The sequence below is a fragment of the Neofelis nebulosa genome, chromosome 5 (genome assembly GCF_028018385.1).
Source record: "Neofelis nebulosa isolate mNeoNeb1 chromosome 5, mNeoNeb1.pri, whole genome shotgun sequence".
In the NCBI taxonomy this organism is placed as follows: domain Eukaryota; kingdom Metazoa; phylum Chordata; class Mammalia; order Carnivora; family Felidae; genus Neofelis; species Neofelis nebulosa.
Window position 1 is genome coordinate 73,554,626 of NC_080786.1, and position 20,708 is coordinate 73,575,333.

General features: G+C 35.8%; 1 long non-coding RNA gene across 1 annotated transcript in view; it reads left to right on the plus strand.

Annotated features, from left to right (window-relative positions):
* LOC131512219 (uncharacterized) overlaps positions 1–20,708 on the plus strand; it is a 364,923-nt gene that overhangs the window by 297,534 nt on the left and 46,681 nt on the right. The window lies entirely within an intron of this gene.

The following is a 20,708-nucleotide window of genomic DNA, read 5'->3' on the forward strand; positions in this document are numbered from 1 at the left end:
TCAGTTTCTTTTTAAAAATCAGAAAATCAAGCATCACTGTCCACAGTCTCTCTTGAGAATGTCTGATGGCCCCAGCCCACGGCAGATGGTGTGGGGGTTCTTCAGGCACCAGGGTCCTACCACCCCCATGCTTTCCCCAAGGCTGAATAGACTGGTGCTTAGTTGCATTCCTGCTGTTTTCCGAAATCAGAGTGAAAAGCAAAGTGAAATCTTTCTTGCATTTTTGCAACAGTGAGGAAATCAGAGTAGGCCAGAAGGACAAGTTTTTCTAACACCAGACCTACTGCATACAGTGATACTACCTCTCTGGGCCCTGCCATCCTTTGAATGTATTTCCTTTCTGACATGAAATACCTCCTCTGCCCTCCTCAGTTTCTGCAGGTTTAGATTCAAGGGGTCCAAGCTGCTTCCTGGCCCATCTGGGATACCTAAATTTGAATCCCACATGAGAACTGCTGCAATATTACAAATGGAACCTTCTTAAAGGTACCCAATAGACAGGTCATTCTTGACTTTCAAACACCATCAAGGGACGGGAGGGAGGGAGGGCAGGGCACCAGGGGTGAGGAGCCAGTGAGGGCAACAGTTAACTGTTTGATAATATTATGTCACTTAAAATGTACTTTTGTTCATAAATTTACTCACAGACTAGTATTGCATTTGAGAGATGTTTCTACCATCAGTCCCTGCTTCTTTCAAGGAAATTTAGTAGTTCTAAAATCTGAGGATATTTTTCTTTTTCCTTCCTTCCTTCCTTCCTTCCTCCCTTCCTCCCTCCCTCCCTCTCTCTCTTTCATTCTTTTCTTTCCCCCCCTTTCCCTCTCTCCCCCTCCCTTCCCTTCCTCCCTTTCTCCATCCTTCCTTTCTTCCCTCTTTCTTTCCTTCCTTCCTTCCGTCCTTCCTTCCTTCCTTCCTTCCTTCTTAGAAAACACTGTAAACATGTATGGGGAAAATGGTACCTGGTAGAAATAAAGACATCTGCCTGGTGATTGTAGTGGTCAGATATGAAATCAATGAGGCAGTAACTACTCTTTTCACGGAACCAGACATTTAGTGTGATTACTCCTTGAGGAGAATTTTATAGTTCCTAGAATTGTCAAATATGTGAAGTATTAGCAAACTCTACCCCATGTAATCTAAAGACTCAAGAGAGGAAATACAAATGTTTAGGAATTGGTTTTAGAAAGACTATTGAGGATTTGTCAACTCTTCATCTTTCTTTTAAAACTTGTTTGTTTTTGTTTGCCAGTGAAGTGCCTATCAGGTATGGCCTATGTGAAACCCCTGCTCTTGTTTTTCATTATCGTATAAAGCTCTTTATTCAGACCTTCAGACGTCTGCTATCTGAAGCCAAACCTAAGGAGTATTATTTCATTATAGAGTATTAAAATCCTAAAGTGACCCTGCGAAATAATTTCTATAACAGCATTACTTCTCCTTGTGAATGATTTTTAGTTTTTGTTTATACAGAATTTCATTGCTGGGTTAAAGGGAGAAAAGTATAGTTTGTAGACAGCAAATATAATCTCCAGTAAGAAGCATCAAGAGGGAGTTAGGAAAGAGAAAAATGTAGATTATTATAAATAAGTGCATTTTCAAGAAATAATTCCTGGTGTGCACCTGTGTCTGTGTGTTGATAGCAGAGAATCAGGTACTTATTGTATTCTTTTCAACATTCAATTTAAAATGTTAAGTAAAGGTACTTTGAAAGTGAAATAAATTAAATTGAATAATGTGAGGAAATCTGCACATGTTACTATAAAAGGCAACCTAAAAACCTGAAAAATGGGTCTAGTCACATAGTTTTTAATAGTGGTAGTATTCTTAACATTCTCTCAACAATTTACTGAGCATCTACTATGACAAATTTCACTGAGAATATACTATACATAAAGTACTCCAACTCAATTATAAAAATTGCAGTCAAATTCCTCAAGTCCCCATTTTTATTTTATCTTGAAAAATTATATTAATATTCATTGGCAAATATAACTAATTCCTGGCTCAATCCTTAGTGAGTTCACCATATTGCAAGAGATGGTTATGTGCTCTTTATTATTATTGCTGTTAAAATATAATGGTGAACTTGAATGGTATGATCTAGTGCTTTTTTTTTTATATTTGCAGTTGGGGTGCCTGGGTGGCTCAATTGGTTAAGTGTCAGACTCTTGATTTTGACTCAGGTCATGATCTCATAGTTGTGAGATTGAGCCTCGTGTTGGGTTCCATGCTAGGCATGGAGCCTGCTTAAGATTCTCTCCCTCTCTCTCTCTGCCCTTCCCCTGCTCATTCTCTCCCTCATAAATAAATAAATAAATAAATTGATTAATTAATTAAATTTGGGGTTATTCATTCACTCAACCAACACTGAGCAAATGCTATATACTAAAAACAACAGATGCTGGGTCTACAATGGAAAATAAAACATAGTCAAACTTTACAGGCTTATTGGAAAGCAGACAGTAAGCAAATTATCACACTTATATGTATTCCAGGAACACACCAAGCACACTCCTGCTTTGGGGCATTTGCACTTGCTATTGCTTTTGCTTGGGCTCCCTTTCCCCAGATATCCTCCCTATCTTTAAGTCTTTACTCAGATACACCTTCTCAGTTGAATGATGCAGAATTCTAAGTCCAGCCAAATGACCATCAAATTAAGGATAAAATGAAGGCATTTTAAGAAATCCATTCAAAAAGAAACATTCAAGGAAGCACTCAAAGAAAACAAAAAAGATTTAAGGAGAAAGACATTGAATAACAAAATAAGAGAAGAAAAGAAACCAATAAGACATGTGGCTAAGTATAAATCCTTACAGCCATGTAAATCTTTTAAACTACTAATAATGTAAACTACACTCCAAATGAGTTCAATAAAATTTGAAGGTAAAGGCAATGTCAATGATAGGTAGCATGTTATTAGGGGAGGGTATATCCATTTAAACATATGATTTTAAAAAAATTAATGGCCATCCAACATAGGAAAAGAAATACAATATATAATTTTTCAAGTCTCTAAGAAAGGAAAAAAGTGGTGTGCATTTAAACCATAGGAGTTTTAAAAAATTAATGGTCATCCAATATAGGAAAAGAAATATAATATGTAATTTTTAGATGTCTAGGGAAGGAAAAAAAGTGGATAAAACTGAATCAACTCCAAAATAAAGGTAAAGAAAAAAGGAAATTGTTTTTTTAAAAGATAAGTTCTAAATATTTAATAGTTGTAGATAATATGTCCAAACATTTTAATAGTCATAATGAATACAAAATGTTAATTTTCCTATTAAAAGATTGTCATGTTTTATTTTAATCTACCTGCTTACTATATTCAGAGACACTTCCAAAACAAAATTGACACAGTGTAATTAAAATAAAGGGATGGACATATGTATTTAAGAAAGATGCTAATTCACAAAGAGAAAGACCAGGTAAGGCACTCTTAACATGGAATAACTCATACTTGGGGGCTAAAATTATTAATTTGGGCAAAGAGAAAGATTCACATTATAAACAGAACATTATAAACAGAACAAAGATAGAACAATCTATCAAGATACAAAAATTACAATTTATGTACCTAGCCATCCAGCTTTGACACATATGAAATAAAAACTGTTAGAAATGTGAGTAGATATTGTTAAATCCATACTGTTAGTGGAAGAGGTTAATCCAATGACTTAGAATTCAAAGACTAAAGTAGCAAAAAAGTAATAATAATAGACACATAAGGTTTTAATAGTACATATAACAAAATATATATGTATACACATACATACCCAACAAATTCAAGAATACACATTTACCTCAAGTGCAAATGCAATTATTTGTTTTTTTAAAATTTACTACATATTATGCTTCAGAGAACAATCTTAATAAATTACTAAGAAAAACTGACATTACGCAGAAATATAATGACTTCAACAAATTCAGAAATCAATAACAAACTGATAGCTAGAAATAATCCAATTACTTAGCTAAAGTTTTTAAAATCTTTTAAATAATTTCTGGGTTAAGAAGAAATAATAAAATATTTACAAGTGAATGATAATGACACAATATATAAAAACATGTGGTATGTTCAGAAGTAAATATATAGCAAAAGATTAAAAGAATAGAAATAGCTTCAGGAAAAGATAATTTAACATTTAGAACTTTATGTAACTCACTCTAACAGTAAAGGAGGACAACATATTCATCTCAATAATTTTAAATTTTTAAAAAATAAAATTCAACAACACATATTTTTTGTTAAAATTCTTAGTAAGCTAAGAAAAGGTAAACCTCCACAATTTAATAAAGAATATTTATGTCTGCATTTCACATTACACCAAAATCAGTAATGAAACACTAGAAGTATTCCCATTAAAGTCAGGAATATGTCTCAGGATTCAAGATTGTACTATCTTAGGCAATACAGCAAGAAATAATAACATAATAATAATAATAATAAATAATAAGAAGAACTATAAATGTTATAAAGGAGGAGAAAAATGATGATATATAAATAATATCATCTACTTTGAAAATCCAAAAGAAATAGCTAAAAAAATTACTAGCCCTGATAAGAGTTTAGTGCAGTAACAATGACCACTTAGAAGATATCTTGAATACTGTTCACAATTGCAAAAAGGAATATAAAAATATATTACACGAAATATATAAAATATTAACTTTAAAATTATGTAAGATTTATATGAAGAAAGTAGTAAAACATTGTTTCAGTGATGGATGGAATGACTCAGTATGGTAAGGCTGGCAATTCTCCTCACATTAATCTGTAATTCAAGATGGCGCCAAACAAAAACTTAAAAGCTAATTGTAAAATATATTTGGAGGTGAGAACAGTAAAGAAAAATGAAGGTAAAATATCTTCTAAAATCTCCTAAAACCAAAGCATGCTAAGAAATTAAAGGAGCTTGATGTTGGGGGCAAATAGACAAATAAATGGAATAGAATGGAGAGTCCAGAAAAGCAAATTTAGGTATCATGAAGATTATATTTTAAACCATTAGATATACAGGAAAATAGGCTTTTTTACGGTTTGTTTATTTTGAGAGGGATAAAGTGAGCATGCTCACATGCAAGCGGGGGTGGGATGGTGGCAGAGAGAGAGAGGGAGAGAGAATTCCAAGCAGGCTCTGTGCTGTCAGTACAGAGCCCTACACAGGGCCACAAACCATGAGATCATGACCTGAGCCATGCCGGTGCCCCTAGAGGAAAATATTTTTATGGCGTTGGAGTAGGACGAGCTCTGTTAAGACAAAACCTATATTGCGCTGTATGTTAACTAAAATTTAAATTTTAAAAAATTACATCTAAAAAAAAAGACAAAACCTAGAAACTAAAAAATCAAATTATTGATAGCTTTGAACACATGCAATTTAAAACCTATGTATGACCCCCAAAAAGCCCATAAACAAAGTTGTGAGAAGCAATAGATTAGAATAAAGTATTTACGATATATATAACAAAGGATTATATATGGAATAAAGACCTCCTAATAATTAACAAGCAAAAGGTAAACAATCCAATAGAGAAAAATGGGCAGAGAATATGCCCAGGTAATCTTAAAAAGAGGAAAAATATATGATTAATTAACAAATGAAAATGTGTTCCACCTCGGTAGTAGTCAGAGAAATTAAGATTAAAAGTGAGATATAGGGGTGCTTGAGTGGCTCAAACAGTTAAGTGTCCAACCTCGGCTCAGGTCATGATCTCACGTTTCTTGAGTTCGAGCCCAGCACTGGACTGTCTCCTGTCAGTGTAGAGCCCACTTTGGATCCCTTGTCCCCCTCTGTCTCTGCTTCTCTCTCTCTCTCTCAAAAATAAAGAAACATTTTTTTAAAAAGTCAGATATAATTTTTCAGTTGTCAGGTTGGTAATTTTTTTTAATTGCTAGATTCTAGTGTTGAGGAAATGTGAGAAAATAACTTTGCTCATATCTGTACAGCCAGGACTTCCACTTTAAGATGTCTGTAGTGGACACTATTGGCTGCTAGCTCAGCATTTTCTCCCTATAGAACCCTGATTTCTTCAGTATGGCCCCTCTATATGCCTCAAGGGAAGCTGACCCTACCCTCAGCTCTAAGGTGAGTCTGGTTAAACCAAAGGTATTCTCAGCCCCTGCTCTCTTAATCAGCAATCGGTCAGAATTCTTGACAGTGAGAATTTTGCTGAAAGTTTTTTAGGAAGGTCTTTCCTCACCTCAAGGAGAACATCAAGAAATCAAATTTACTTTATCCCATAAGACACGAGCAAGGAAGAATATAGCCCAGAAGATCTCCTATCACTGAAATTCCTTAGATGGACTAATAATTTTCCTATCTTGTGCCAGATAATGTTTTAGGCTAGGAACAGACAGTGCGTAAAACCGACAAAATTCACTGCCCATGCAACATTCTACTTGGGGAAACAGAAATTAAAAGAATAAATTAATAACATATATAGTGTGACAAATAATAAAGCAGAGAAAAAGAATGGGAAATGTTGGGATACAATTTAAATAGGATAGTCAGGGAAAGCCTCCCTGAAAAGGGGACATTTGAGCAAATTCTTGAAGGATAGAGGAAGTCATGTTCACATATAAGAGGGAAAGATTCCAGAAAGAGGAAAAAGTCCCTGCAAAGGCAAAGAGACCCAAGTATGCCTGGGAAAATTCTGGGAAGAAGAAGAAAACCTGTGGGGCTGGATTAGAGTGAGCAAGGAATAGAATGGTAGGAGACAAAGTTGGAGAGATAAAACGGGACTCGATTTTCAGGGGTCTTGTAGACCATTATAATGGCTTTGGGTTTGGCTGGGGAGTTTGGTATGGTTGACATACAGTGTCACATTAGCTACAGGGGTACAAATAGTGTTTCAACTTCTCTATACCTTACATTATCCTCACCACAAATGTAGCTACCATTGGTCACCATACAACGCTATTACAATATCTTTGACTATGTTTCCTGTGCCATACTTTCTATTCCCATAACTTATTTAATCCATAACTGGAAGCCTATATCTCCCACTCCCCTTCACCCATTTTGCCGATCCTCTCGCCCCCTTCCTCTGACAACCTTTAGTCTGTTCTTTGTATTTATAGGGCCAGTTCTGCTTTTTGTTTGTTTATTCATTTGTTTTAGTTTTTAGATTCCACATGTGAGTGAAATCATATGGTATTTATCTTTTTTAGTCTGACTTATTTCCTTTAGCATAATACCCTCTAGGTCCATCCACGTCATTACAAGTGGCAAGATCTCATCCTTTTTTATGGCTATAAAATATTCCATTGTGTGTGTGTGTGTGTTTACCACATCTTTTATCCATTTGTCTATCATTGGGCACTTAGACTGCTTCCATATATTTGCTATTGTAAATAATGCTGCATTAAATATAGGGGTGCATATCTCTTTTTGAATTAGTGTTTTTATATTCTTTGTGTAAACATCTAGTAGTGGAATTATTAGATCATATGGTTTTTCTATTTTTAATTTTTTGAGGAACATCCATACTGTTTTCCACAATGGCTACACCAATTTACATTCCCACCAACAGTGTGCAAGGGGTGTCTTTTCTCCACATCCTTGCCAACCAACACCTGTTATTTCTTGTGTTTTGATTTGAGCTATTCTAAGAGGTATAAGGTGATATTTCATCATGGTTTTGATTTGCATTTCCTTGATGATTAGTGGTGTTGAGCATCTTTTCATGTGTCTGTTGGCCATCTGTATGTCTTCTTTGGAAAAATGTTTATTCAGGTCTTCTGCCATTTTTTTAATCAGATTGTTTGGGGGTCTTTTGGTATTGAGTCGTTTAAGTTCTTTATATAGTTTGGATATTAAGCCCTTATTGGATATATTATTTGCAAATATCTTCTCATTCAGTAGGTTGCCTTTTTGTTTTGTTGATGGTTTCCTTCTCTGTGCAAAAGTCTTTCATTTTTACATAGCCCCAATAGTTTATTTTTGCTTGTTTCCCTTGTTTTAGGAGACATATCCAGAAAAATGTTACTATGACCAATGTCAGAAAAATTACTACCTGTGCTCTCTTCTAGGATTTTTATGGTTTCAACTCTCACATTTATATCTTTAATTCATTTGTAGTTTATTTTTTGCATGATGTTAGAAAGTGGTCCAGTTTCATTCTTTTGCATGTAGCTGTCCAGTTTTCCCAGCCCCATTTATTGAACAGACTTTCTCTTCACCATTGTTTATTCTTGTCTTCTTTCTCATAGATTAATTGACCACATAGGTGTGGGTTTATTTCTGGGCTTTCTATTCTGCTCCATTGATCTATGTGTCTATTTCTGTGCCTGTACCTTACTGTTTTGATTACTACAGCTTTGTAGTATATCTTGAAATCTTGTATTGTGATACTTCCAACTTCATTCTTCTTTTTTAAGATTGCTTTTGCTATCTTTTGTGATTCCATACAAATTTTAGTATTATTTGTTCTCACTCAGTGAAAAATCCTTTTGGTATTTTGATAGGAACTGCATTGAGTCTGTAGATTGTTTTGGCTAGTATGGACATTATAACAATATTAATTCTTCCAGTCCATGAGCATGGAATATATTTTCATTTGTGTCATCTTCAAATTCTTTCATCAGTGTTTTATAGTTTTCACAGTATAGGTTTTTCTTTCACATCCTTGGTTAAGTTATTTCCTAGGTATTTTATTCTTTTTGATGCCTTTTATAAATGGGATTGCATTCTTAATTTCTCTTTCTGAATGTTCATTATTATTATACAGAATGCTATCAATTTCTGGGTATTAATTTTGTATCCTGCAACTTCACTGAATTCATTGGGGTTTTGCTGAGTGAAATTAGAAGCCATTGAAAAGTTTAGAAGGGTGGCATGGTCTTAGTTCCATTTGAGAAAAATAACTTTGATTGGTGGGCTGGATGGACTGTGAAGGAACAAGGACAAAAGTAGGGAGAGTAGTTATGAGTTTACTGCAATAATCAAAGGAGAATTGACCATGACTTAGACCAGAATGGTGGCAGTGGGGGTAATAGAAAGTAGTTGAATTCTGGAATATTTCCAATGTAGAGTCAACAAGATTTGCTGATGGACAAGATACGGGGTGTGAGAAAAAGAGGAGAATCAAGGAAGGGTCTAAAATTTTGATCCTAAGCAACTCCTGAGAATGTAATTATTCTTAACTGAGAAGAGAACTAGCTGCTTTAGGGTAGAAGTGAAGAGATATCAGAGGTTTGGTTCAATTTTGTTAAGTTTGTGATATTTATATCTCAAATTGAATATGTTAAGTGCACATTTGGATACTTGAATCTGGCTTATAGTAGAAACATTGGTTTGGTGGTAAAAATTTGAGAATTGTCAGAATTTATATATCACTTAAAGCTGTGAGATTTGTGATGAGGTCACCAAGGAAGTGAACACAAAGAGAGAGAAGAGATTAAAGGACTTAGCTCTGGGGCACTGCAATGTCCATATTTAGGAAAGCCAGCAGGGAGGAAGAAAAGGAGCAGTCACGAAGATGGGAAAAGAAATCCTGGGAAGCATAGTGTTTTGGAAGCCAACGAAAGGAAGTATTTTAAGGAGGAGGGAGCAGTCAACTCAGTGAAATGCCAATGAATTAGCATAGCATAATGGCTAAGATAAAGGCTCTGCAGCCATTTCTGCCAAGTTCAAATACAGCTCTGCAATCATTTGCTGTGTGACCTTGAAAAAGTAACTACACCTTTCTGTCTTCTTTTCCATCTGTATAAAGAGTATTATATTGGCTGTATTTCATATGGTTTTTGTGAGGCTTATGTGTCTAAGTATGTTTAATACACTTAGAGTAGTGCCTGGAGTGTATAGTAAGTACCTAATAAATGACAACCATGATTATTATTTTGTATTGTTTGACATTTTTATTATTTTCTCTTCCAGTTTCATTGAGATACAATTAACATACAGCATTTTATAAGTTTAAGGTGTACAGCACAATTACCTGACTCATGTATATTGTGAAATGATTACTACAATGAATTTAGTTAACCTCCATCATTTCAGAAAGGTGTTAAAAAAAGAAGAAAAATGTTTTTTTCCTCATGATGAGGATCTACTTTCTTTGTAACTTTCAAATATATTATACTATGATTATTATTATATTTAACAGTAGCAAGAATTAGTAGGAGGAGGAAGAATAAGGAAAGGACTGAGACTTGACCAGTGGCTTTGGCAATGTGGAAGTCACTTGTGACATTGACAAAGAGCAATCTGGGTAGAATGGTGGGGGCAAAACCTTGTTTAAAATGATGTCATGTCCAAAATAATATGGGAGAAGATGAACTGAAGACAATAAGTGAAGGAACCCTTTCAAGAAACTTTTCTTTAAAAAGTAAAGGTAGCAGAAAAATAAGTTGGTAGCTGTAGGAAGAAGTTTAATAAGAGAGGATTTTGTTATTATAAGAGAAATAACAGGTTTCACATAGTATATTTATTTTAAATATACCTTGGATCAGAGGTCAGCCTCAGGAGTCAGTCTGAAGGCTTGCTGGTGATGGGCAGAGAGGTTGGGGTGGTGTGGAACACTGTAAAGGTACTGAGCTCCAGTCATCTCATATCAAATGTGTTTATTTGTTCTCTCCCATACTAGAATGTAAGCTCCATAAGAGAAGGCCCTTGTTTTATTCCTTGACCTTATCTCTATCACCTTGAACTACTGTTCAAGTAGGCAATCAATATGTATTTGTTAAATGGATGACATCTCCAGTGAAAATTTGAGGCCCCCAAAATTTAAATAAATTGCTTGTCCAGCTCATTATGTCAGAGTTGGATCTAAGACTTGAGTCTCTTGGTCAAGTCCTCAAGAGTACAGTAACCATTACAGTACTAGGAAAACCTGGGTTTCAGAATTCATATCCTGCTCTTCAAAGTAGCACATTATTAAAGAAACTTATATAGGAATGCAAGCTGGTGCAGCCACTCTGGAAAACAGTATGGAAGTTCCTCAAAAAAACTAAAAATAGAACTACCCTATGACCCAACAATTGCACTACTAGGTATTTATCCAAGGGATACAAGTGTGCTGTTTCAAAGGGACACATGCACCCCAGTGTTTATAGCAGCACTATCAACAATAGCCAAAGTATGGAAGAGCCCAAATGTCCATCGATGGATGAATGGATAAAGAAGATGTGGTATATCTATATCTATATCTATATATACCTATATATAGATAGATAGATAGATAGATAGATAGATACACACACACACACACACACACACACACACATATACAGTGGAGTATTACTTGGCAATCAAAAAGAATGAAATCTTGCCATTTGCAACTATGTGGGTGGAACTGGAGGGTACTATGGTTAAGTGGAATTAGTCAGAGAAAGACAAATATCATATGATTTCACTCATGAGGACTTTAAGAGGCAAAATAGATGAACATAAGGGAAGGGAAACAAAAATAATATAAAAAACAGGGAGGGGGACAAAATATAAGAGACTCACAAATATGGAGAACAAACTGGGGATTACTGGAGGGGGTATGGGAGGCAGTATGGGCTAAATGGGTAAGAATCACTAAGAAATCTACTCCTGAAATCATTGTTTCACTATATGCTAACTAATTTGGATGTAAATTTTAAAAAAGAAAGGAAAATAAAAAGAAACATATAGAAATTCCAAAGGCTAAAATGAGGCAGAAAAGAATGGAACTACTTCCCAGATTATCCTAAGTCATTATCCTAAGTCATTACAAACACTATTTTTATTCTGTCAAAAAGTTATATTTTGTTGATGATATGGCTGTTAAATAAAACTTATAAGCCTTGAAAAATCTATAAATGATATAACAATACTAGTTATTTGTTGAATAATATGAATGAAAATGAAATTTTTGAAGATTACCACAAATCTGACCTTCTTTGTATTGCACACATATTCTGTATATTTTTTAAGAACTACAATTGAAAACTTGAAAATATGACTCCTGGAGGTAAAAACGTTAAATTATGTTTAAATGTAGCAGATATTTCCACAAAGCTTATTAATAATAGGACTTTTTATGCAATTAAAAATAACCTTGAACTCTTTTTTTTTTTAAATATAAAATTTATCGTCAAATTGGTTTCCATACAACATCCAGTGCTCATCCCAACAGGTGCCCTCCTCAATGGAACTCTTAATGATACAGAACAAACTGAAGGTTGATAGAGAGAGGTGGGCGGGGGATGGGCTAGATGGGTGATGGGTATTAAGGAGGGCATTAATTGTTATGATGACCACTGGGTGTTGTATGTAAATGACGAATAACTGAATTCTACTCCTGAAACCAATATTGCACTGTATGTTAACTAGCTAGAATATAAATAAAAATTAAAAAAGAAATAGCCTTGAATCTCTTTATTACTGAGTTTGATAAACCATATCCAACATAAGATTGCAAAATTAAGAGAAGAATTGCATTTCACTGTAGGGTTTACTCCTAGATGTTTAGTGGCATTGGCAAGTAGCAATGAATCACTCCATCTAAATGTAAAACTTATATACAAAGTGTGTCTAAAGCAATATAGATGGAGACATGTAACATGCCTGTATATTGAATTTGAAAATTGGGTCTCCAATACTGTAACCATAAAAGAGTCCCTCTTGCTAAGTTTCTAAACTGTGAAATGAGACAAATAGTTTGCCAGAGAATTTTTTTCAGCTTAACAGTGGCCTTATCTTTTAACCAAGTAATCTTACTTCTGGAATATCACTCCAGAGAATAATCAAAAGGAAGGAAAATACTATATGTTTGAAGATGTTCATTGCAGTAGTGTTTATGTAATTACAGAATTGGGAAAAACACATAGATGTCCAACAAAAGAGGTTTAATTAAATTGGAGTGGGTCTACTTTGTATAATATGTAATCATTAAATGCATAGTATAAAATGCTCACTGTCTTAAAATATGTACTTAATTTGTGTATGTCTCATTAAACAGTTCATTCTCAATCAATTCAACTATTGTCATACACACACACACACACACACACACACACACTCACACACATAAATGTAGCTGTGTGAATGCTACCTGGATTAAGGGCAGGGGAAAAAGCAGAGAAGTAGCACCTTTTATAAAATTTTGTCTTAAGAATGCTTAATTCTGACACGACACATTGATAAAGACTTTTAGGTTCCCACCTAAGCAATCAGCATTTCTCATTCATTGTAACTCGCCTCTTGAAGCAGAGAAATTTAGCTTATTGATTCTGGGTATTTTGCTAGCCTCTTCAAGTCATTTTGGAATCTTTTTTCAGATGATATGAAGTAACTATTTCAGTGCACATCTTTGCTATAGAAACGTGATTTTTGGCTTTGCAGCCCAAAGATACATTCCATGTATGAATAGAAGTCTTTGTGCAACAAGAGTAAAGTCATCAGCTTCTATGCTATGAAGAAGAAATGTTCATCTCCTAATGTGCATATATGTAAGCCACCTCTTTAAAATCAGCCTCCTTAAATGGCACTGAGTACGCTTCTGTGTATGACACATCAATGTCCATTAATTGCATGAAGAGAACCGAGATTCCAATGGCAAAATCTGTAAAAGTAGATATACAAAGAAAAGTGGAAGCATCTGTTTAATATATACGACATTAGAATTTAATTTTACCTCTGTGATGCTTTTGTGTGGCTGCAGTGTTACAGCAGAGCACATAAGCATAGCCGCGCAGTGTCAGCAGGTGCATGCCACCAAATTACTGCTTTTAATTTGCATATTCATCTGCTAAGAAGCATGTCATTATCATATCAAAGGGATACTAAGCAACATCTAGCTTGGAGAGATGTGGCATAGTTTCAATAGGAGCAATTAATGCAAGATGAGGACTCTCTTTCTGTCATGTCTCCCAGGGCTAGCTGTAATCGGGCTGATTATTGGATACCAATAAGACCGAGGGCCCAGTTGGCACAGAATAAGAGAAGAACTGGAAAGGGAGCCTGCTAGTCCTCTCCACTGTACACTTGATGGCAACGTGATGCTCTGGTCACTCAAAAGAATCCTGTTCTTATTATAGACGCTGTCTATATGCATTCATCTATTTCAGTTGTCATAAAATGACCAGATGTGGTCCAAAATTAGTCATGTATTAAAAAAAAAAAAAACTGATCTTGTCTTTAGAGAGCGTGTGAGGAAATGTGAAAGAGACATTGAAATTGGGTTCATAAATATAGGTTTTAGTACTTGGGTAAATTTCATTTGAACAAACAAACATCATCTTCCTCCTTCAAGCGTTTATTGAGAACTTAAGTTTATGTCAGACAATGTCAGGTGATGAAGATGCAGATACCAACTAGTGACAGTCCCTGATCTCAAAGAACTTGCAGTTGAACAGGGGAGAGAGACACATATACCAAAGCAACCTTAAATAACATTTTCTTTGTTATTGTTTATGAACTTAGGAAAGGCCACACAGGTGGCCATTTTGATAGGACACCAAGGGCACATGGTATCATCTCTTTTTAGGAAAGTCTTCAAGAACTTTAAGAAATCTTTAGTTTCATTTTAGAAATCATCTCACTTTTCCTCTCCTGATGGTAGGAGCTAAAAACAGTGTACAAATGTGAATTCTTGAATAATGAAAGTATAGTAACTTCTCCAATTGTCCTGTTGTTTCTCAATGTTTCATTGAATGCAATGGTATAAGCAAGTGCTTTTATTTTTTTTTTAATTTTTTTTTAACATTTATTTATTTTTGAGACAGAGAGAGACAGAGCATGAACGGGGGAGGGTCAGAGAGAGGGAGACACAGAATCTGAAACAGGCTCCAGGCTCTGAGCTGTCAGCACAGAGCCCGACGCGGGGCTCAAACTCACGGACCGAGAGATCATGACCTGAGCTGCAGTCGGACGCTCAACCGACTGAGCCACCCAGGCGCCCCTAAGCAAGTGCTTTTAATGAGTGGGGACAACTAATAGCTTGCTTCCTACAATGTCTAGGATGGGATAGTATACACATAGACTTTCACTAATTTATTCATCAGAAAAATGTTGAACACTGTGTAGCAAGCACTGCTATAAGCACTGGGGATATGGCTGTAAACAAAATGGGCCAAGTGTCTGCCCCTGAGTTTACATTTATGCATGCTCCTGCGTGTGAATATATGCACCAAGTACATGCCTAATGTAAAGCTCAATGACATTCATTCAACAAGCATTTAATAAGCACTTTGTGTCACATTAGGGAAATGACAAGGATATAAAGTTTACCTTGGAAACTACGAGCCAGCAGCGAGTACAAAAAAGGCTTCCAAATGACCCGTATACTGGTCACTTCAAATGGCTTATGAAAAACAAAACTTAAAATAAGAAGGTATTCTTTCACGGGTGTCCAGTCTTACAAGTAGTTTAAGACATCAGCCAGTCATCTCTGCATAGCCCCAGAAAATTCACCAACCACCTTCTTGTCCATTGCTGTTAAAATTTCAGGGATGAGCCATTGGACCTTAGTGAGCATGAGAGACAGGCACTTTGGGTGCATCATCTTATTTAACACTCAGAGAAATCATCAAAGATATGTGCTACTACACCCAATTTGCTGGTAAGGTAACCAAGGTTCAGAGAGTTTATGTTTCCCAAGGTCAGTGGGTTGGTAAATAGCTGGGTAGGTTTGGAACTCAGAGTTTTCTGATGCCAAATATGTTTGTAACACAGCATTCAATATTCCCAGTCTAATCTAGTTTGTGGCAATGAACGTGAATATCAGAGCTAACTTACATAATAATAGCTGATCATTTGAGGAAGAACAATATTTGACCAGTACTACTATTTTACTTTATTATGGTGGGAAATTATGGGTTAAATGACGTATATTATATGAAAACTATAAGTTGTAAATTTTAACAAATGAACAAAAATACAGTCTAATTGTATCTTACTACTCTGGTTGGCTTTTTCACCAAATGGAAAGGATTTTTTTCTCTTTTTAAAAAATTTCTTATCTGAGAGAGAGCACACGCGAGTGGGAGAGAGGGGTGAGTGGGAGATACCACACGCGAGTGGGAGAGAGAGAGAGAGGGAGAGAAAGAGAGAGAGAATCATAAGTAGGCTCCACAGTCAGTGCAGAGCCTGACGAAGGCTCAATCCCACGACCCTGGGATCATAACCTGAGCTGAAATCAAGAGTTGGACACTGAACTGATTGAGCCATCCAGTCACCCAGATTTTTTTTTCTTTTCAGTTAACCTTATGCTGAGAATTATGGACTCAGGTTTTATTTGGTTTGGTTTTGGTTTTGGTTTGGTTTAAATTGGCTGCTGGTAGAGTTGAAAGAGCTGCTGACTTGCAGTCAGAAGACGTGGGCTTAGATCCTAGTTGTCTGTGGAAAATACTTAGCTAGCAAGGGCTTCAGTCTTCTCCCCTGCAAGGAGAATTTCATCTATATGCCATCTTGGAATGCTTCTGGGTCTAGCTTTCTATGATTCTGTGAAAAACAACTAGCAAAGGTCCTATGTCGAATATAGTACATAAAATACTTGAATCATCCACTTCTTGAATCCTTTTTTCCTTTAAATAAACTAAACTAAAATTGTCTGTTATGTTTTTAAATATTAACTTTAGGCAAAACTTCAGTAAGCGGTAATTATTGATTGTTACCTTCTCACAAGAGTTGATTGCATCATAGCACTGTTTACTGATTTCTTTGTTACGAAGAAGAAATAAAAGAAGGAAGGGAGGGAGAGAGAAAGAAAGGAAGCCAAACTCGGGTAAATGTATGTTACACATATAAAAATATACATGTTACATATGCATGCATACTTGTCTGTGTGTCACATATACACACACACATTTATAGTGACAACTTCTTTAAGTTCTATGTTTTTTTTCTGCCATAGAAGAATAAGGAAAATATTGCCCTTAGACGGTTGCATATTCCAAGTAGTTTAATGGCATTCTTTCTCTAAGTGAAGCAGTGGGTTCCACAAGTGCTGGAGTTTTACAGAAAAGTTTACCTCATTCTCCTTTTCTGTTAACAGGAGTCAGCTTAAGAATCAATGATGAATTGATTGAATTTATAACTATGTTTATAGCTATTTATATTGTTTGTTGCTATTAAGTTAAATACCATTCAATTATCATCTAATCTAGGCATTGGAGATTTTCGAATTGATTTGTTTAAGGCTGCATTCACACAAGGAGGGCTTAAAGATCATTCTGTTGTTTTCAAGATACCCTAATTCAGGTCAAAACCTGAATTAATCTCACACAGAATATCTTTAATCACACACAACTCTGTTGGAGGTATATCTGAAAGGCAGGACCTTTCACAAATAAATCACATCTTCAACTATCAGTTTGTTTTGTGGCCTCCCATCAGTTTTGAAACAAGTTCTCAAACTTCTTTTTTTATTTTTTATTTTTTATTTTTTTAATGTTTATTCATTTTGAGAGAGAGAGAGAGAGAGAGAGAGCAGGGGAGGAGCAGAAAGAGAGAGACAGAGAACCCCAAGCAGGCTGTGCACTATCAGTGCAGAGTCTGATGTGGGGCTTGAAGTCACAAACCATGAGATCATGACCTGAACCGAAATCAAGAGTTGGATGCTTAACCAACAGAGCCACCCAGGTGCCCCAATTTCTTAAACTTTTATACAGCAATAATAGTCCTTAAATAAGTGCTAAATTTTTTAAAACTTTGATTAGGTTTTCCACTCATAATTCATGGAAGAAGTGTTTGTGTCATCTGCTAGCTTCATGTCTTATAATAGTGATAGAGTTTCTCAGCAAATTCCGTCACAAAACTGTCACTTTCATGTTTAGGTGCTTCTGTAGGACATGAGAACCTCTATGCTTTGTTAAAAGCCACCTGGGTGGCTCAGTCAGATTAAGTATTCAGCTCTTGATTTTGGCTCAGGTCATAATCTTGCACGTTGGGGGTTCGAGCCCTGCATAGGGCTCTGTGCTGACAGTGTGGAGCCTGCTTGGGATTCTCTCTCTCTCCCTCTCTCTCTGCCCCTCACATGCATGCTCTATCTCTCTAAATAAATAAATAAACTTAAAAAAAAGAAAGAATTCAAAGTACTTCACCCATAAATATTTATCTAAAGGATACAAAAATACTGATTTGAAGGGGCACATGCACCCTGATGTTTATAGCAGCATTATCAAAATAGCAAATTATGGAAAGAGCCCAAATGTCCATTGACTGATGAATGGATAAAGAAGATGTGGTGTGTGTGTGTGTGTGTGTGTGTGTGTGTATACCAGCTATCAAAAAGAATGAAATCTTGCCATTTGCAAGGACATGGATAGAGCTAGAGTATATCAGGCTAAGTGAAATAAGTCAGTCAGAAAGAGATAAATAGCTTATGATTTCACCCATATGTGGAATTTAAGAAACAAAACAGATGAACATAGGGGAAGAGGAAAAAGAGAGAAAAGCAAACTGTAAGAGACCCTTAACTATAGAGAACACTGTGGGTTGATGGAGGGAGGTGGGTGGGGGGTGGGCTAAATTATGGGCTAAATGGGTGATGGGTATTAAGGAGGGACCTTGTTATGATGAGCACTGGGTGTTGTATGTTAGTGATGAATCACTGAATTCTACTCCTTAAACCAATATTGCACTATATGTTAACTAACTAGAATTTTTAAAAATTTTTTTAAGTGTTTTATTCATTTTTTGAGACAGACAGTGTGAGCAGGGGAGGGGCAGAGAGAGAGGGAGACACAGAATCTGAAGCAGGCTCCAGGCTCTGAGCTGTCAGCACAGAGGCCTATGTGGGGCTCGAACTCACAAACTGCGAGATCAGACCTGGGCCAAAGTCAGACACTTAATCAACTGAGCCACCCAGGTGCCCCTAACTAACTAGAATTTAAATAAAATCTTGAAAAAAAAAGAACAAAGTACTTCATCTACCATATGTAAACAAGGGGTGTTGGTATAACGTAAAAGTTTTTCCTTTCTAAGGAAATATAAGCCGCTTTTATTCATGCAGATTGTATGTAGTAGCAACAGTGAAGCTAAGTGGTGCTATTGGATACAGTAGAATAAGAAAATGTGGTGTTCTTTGGAAAAAAGTGAGCTTTATTGGTACAATTCAGTTGGCAAAAAATAACATTTGTTTATTCTCAAAATAAAAGCAAAAAATGAAAAATGCGAAGTGGTGACTATAACAAAATGCTGAGGTTGAAATTGAAGAAAAATTTAGTGTTGATGGGGGAGGGGAGACATAACGAGGAAGACAAAATTGTGTCATTAATCACATGGGAAAAATGTATCATGAACAAATATTAACTGCATAATACTTGACGACTGATAGATTCATTATGTGGTTATATCATACAAAGTCATAGCTAGAGATTCTTGATCCAATTCTGTAATTATGTGTGGTGATGGATGTTAACTAGACTTCATGTGGTGATCATTTCACAATATATACAAATATGAAATCACTGTGTTGTACACCTGAAACTAATATAATGTCGTATGTCAATTATACCTCAATGAAAGTAAATTAGAAGTCCTTGATCCACTTGGGAAGAAATACTTGGCAGAAAGATAAATGGATAGTTAATTAATTAATTAAAACTAACCTAAAACAAGAACAAAATTTGAAACCACCCACAGACATGTGACAAGAGTATGTTTGTATGGTAAAAGAGAATTAAGACTTTCCAGAAGAGAAAATTGGTGACACAAATATGTTTTGTTGGGCTGCTTTAAAAGTAGGAAAATTCCGGGGCGCCTGGGTGGCGCAGTCGGTTAAGCGTCCGACTTCAGCCAGGTCACGATCTCGCGGTCCGTGAGTTCGAGCCCCGCGTCAGGCTCTGGGCTGATGGCTCGGAGCCTGGAGCCTGTTTCCGATTCTGTGTCTCCCTCTCTCTCTGCCCCTCCCCCGTTCATGCTCTGTCTCTCTCTGTCCCAAAAATAAATAAAAAATGTTGAAAAAAAAAATTAAAAAAATAAATAAATAAATAAAAGTAGGAAAATTTCATACTTAAAATATCCAGATTTCTTTCTCTTCCTAAAAAAAGGAGGAGGAAGGAGAGGGGGAGCAGGATGGGGAGGAAGAAGAGGAGGAGAAGAAGAGGAGGAAGAGAAGAAGATGTGGAAGTATATTCCTACATGACCATTGGCAAAAGACCAAGCAGTGGATGTCCCCTTTAGACTGGGTCTCTCTTGTTTTGCTATAGTTTCCACCAGCCCCTCTCATCTTACCCAGAGGGATTACCTACCTGATCACTTGGTGGCTTTTGAGTGTTCACCCCATAATGTGCTAAGCATTACTCCAGGCCACATCCTTTATATTGGTAATTGTTGAAAATATCCTGAGTGACAGATAGCATAATTCATATTTTAACGACAAAGAGACCAAAGCTCTTGGACTTTCAGTAATTTGCAGAATTGTTCATGTAAGAAACAACTATCATGCTCTTTATTACCTTTCTCTGTAAATAATATTTTAAGATTAGAAAAGTTTAGGCCATTCTTAAATTTAGCTGTATATTAAGATCACCTGAGAAGCTTTAAAAACCTGTGTGGATCCCACCCCAGGCCATAGAAATCAGATCTTATAGCTGATTTTAATGGTCAACCAGGGATACAAACCCCTAGTTTATGTCTTTAGTTTATGTATTGAAAGACGATTTCCTGTTTGTTTTTAATTCTGATTTTTATTAGTTGTGTCTGTGGAGAGACAGATGTTTGGCATTTAAAGCACTATGTGCTTATTGAAAGTTTTACTTTTGAAGGTGTGTATTGTGTTGTATAACCAAT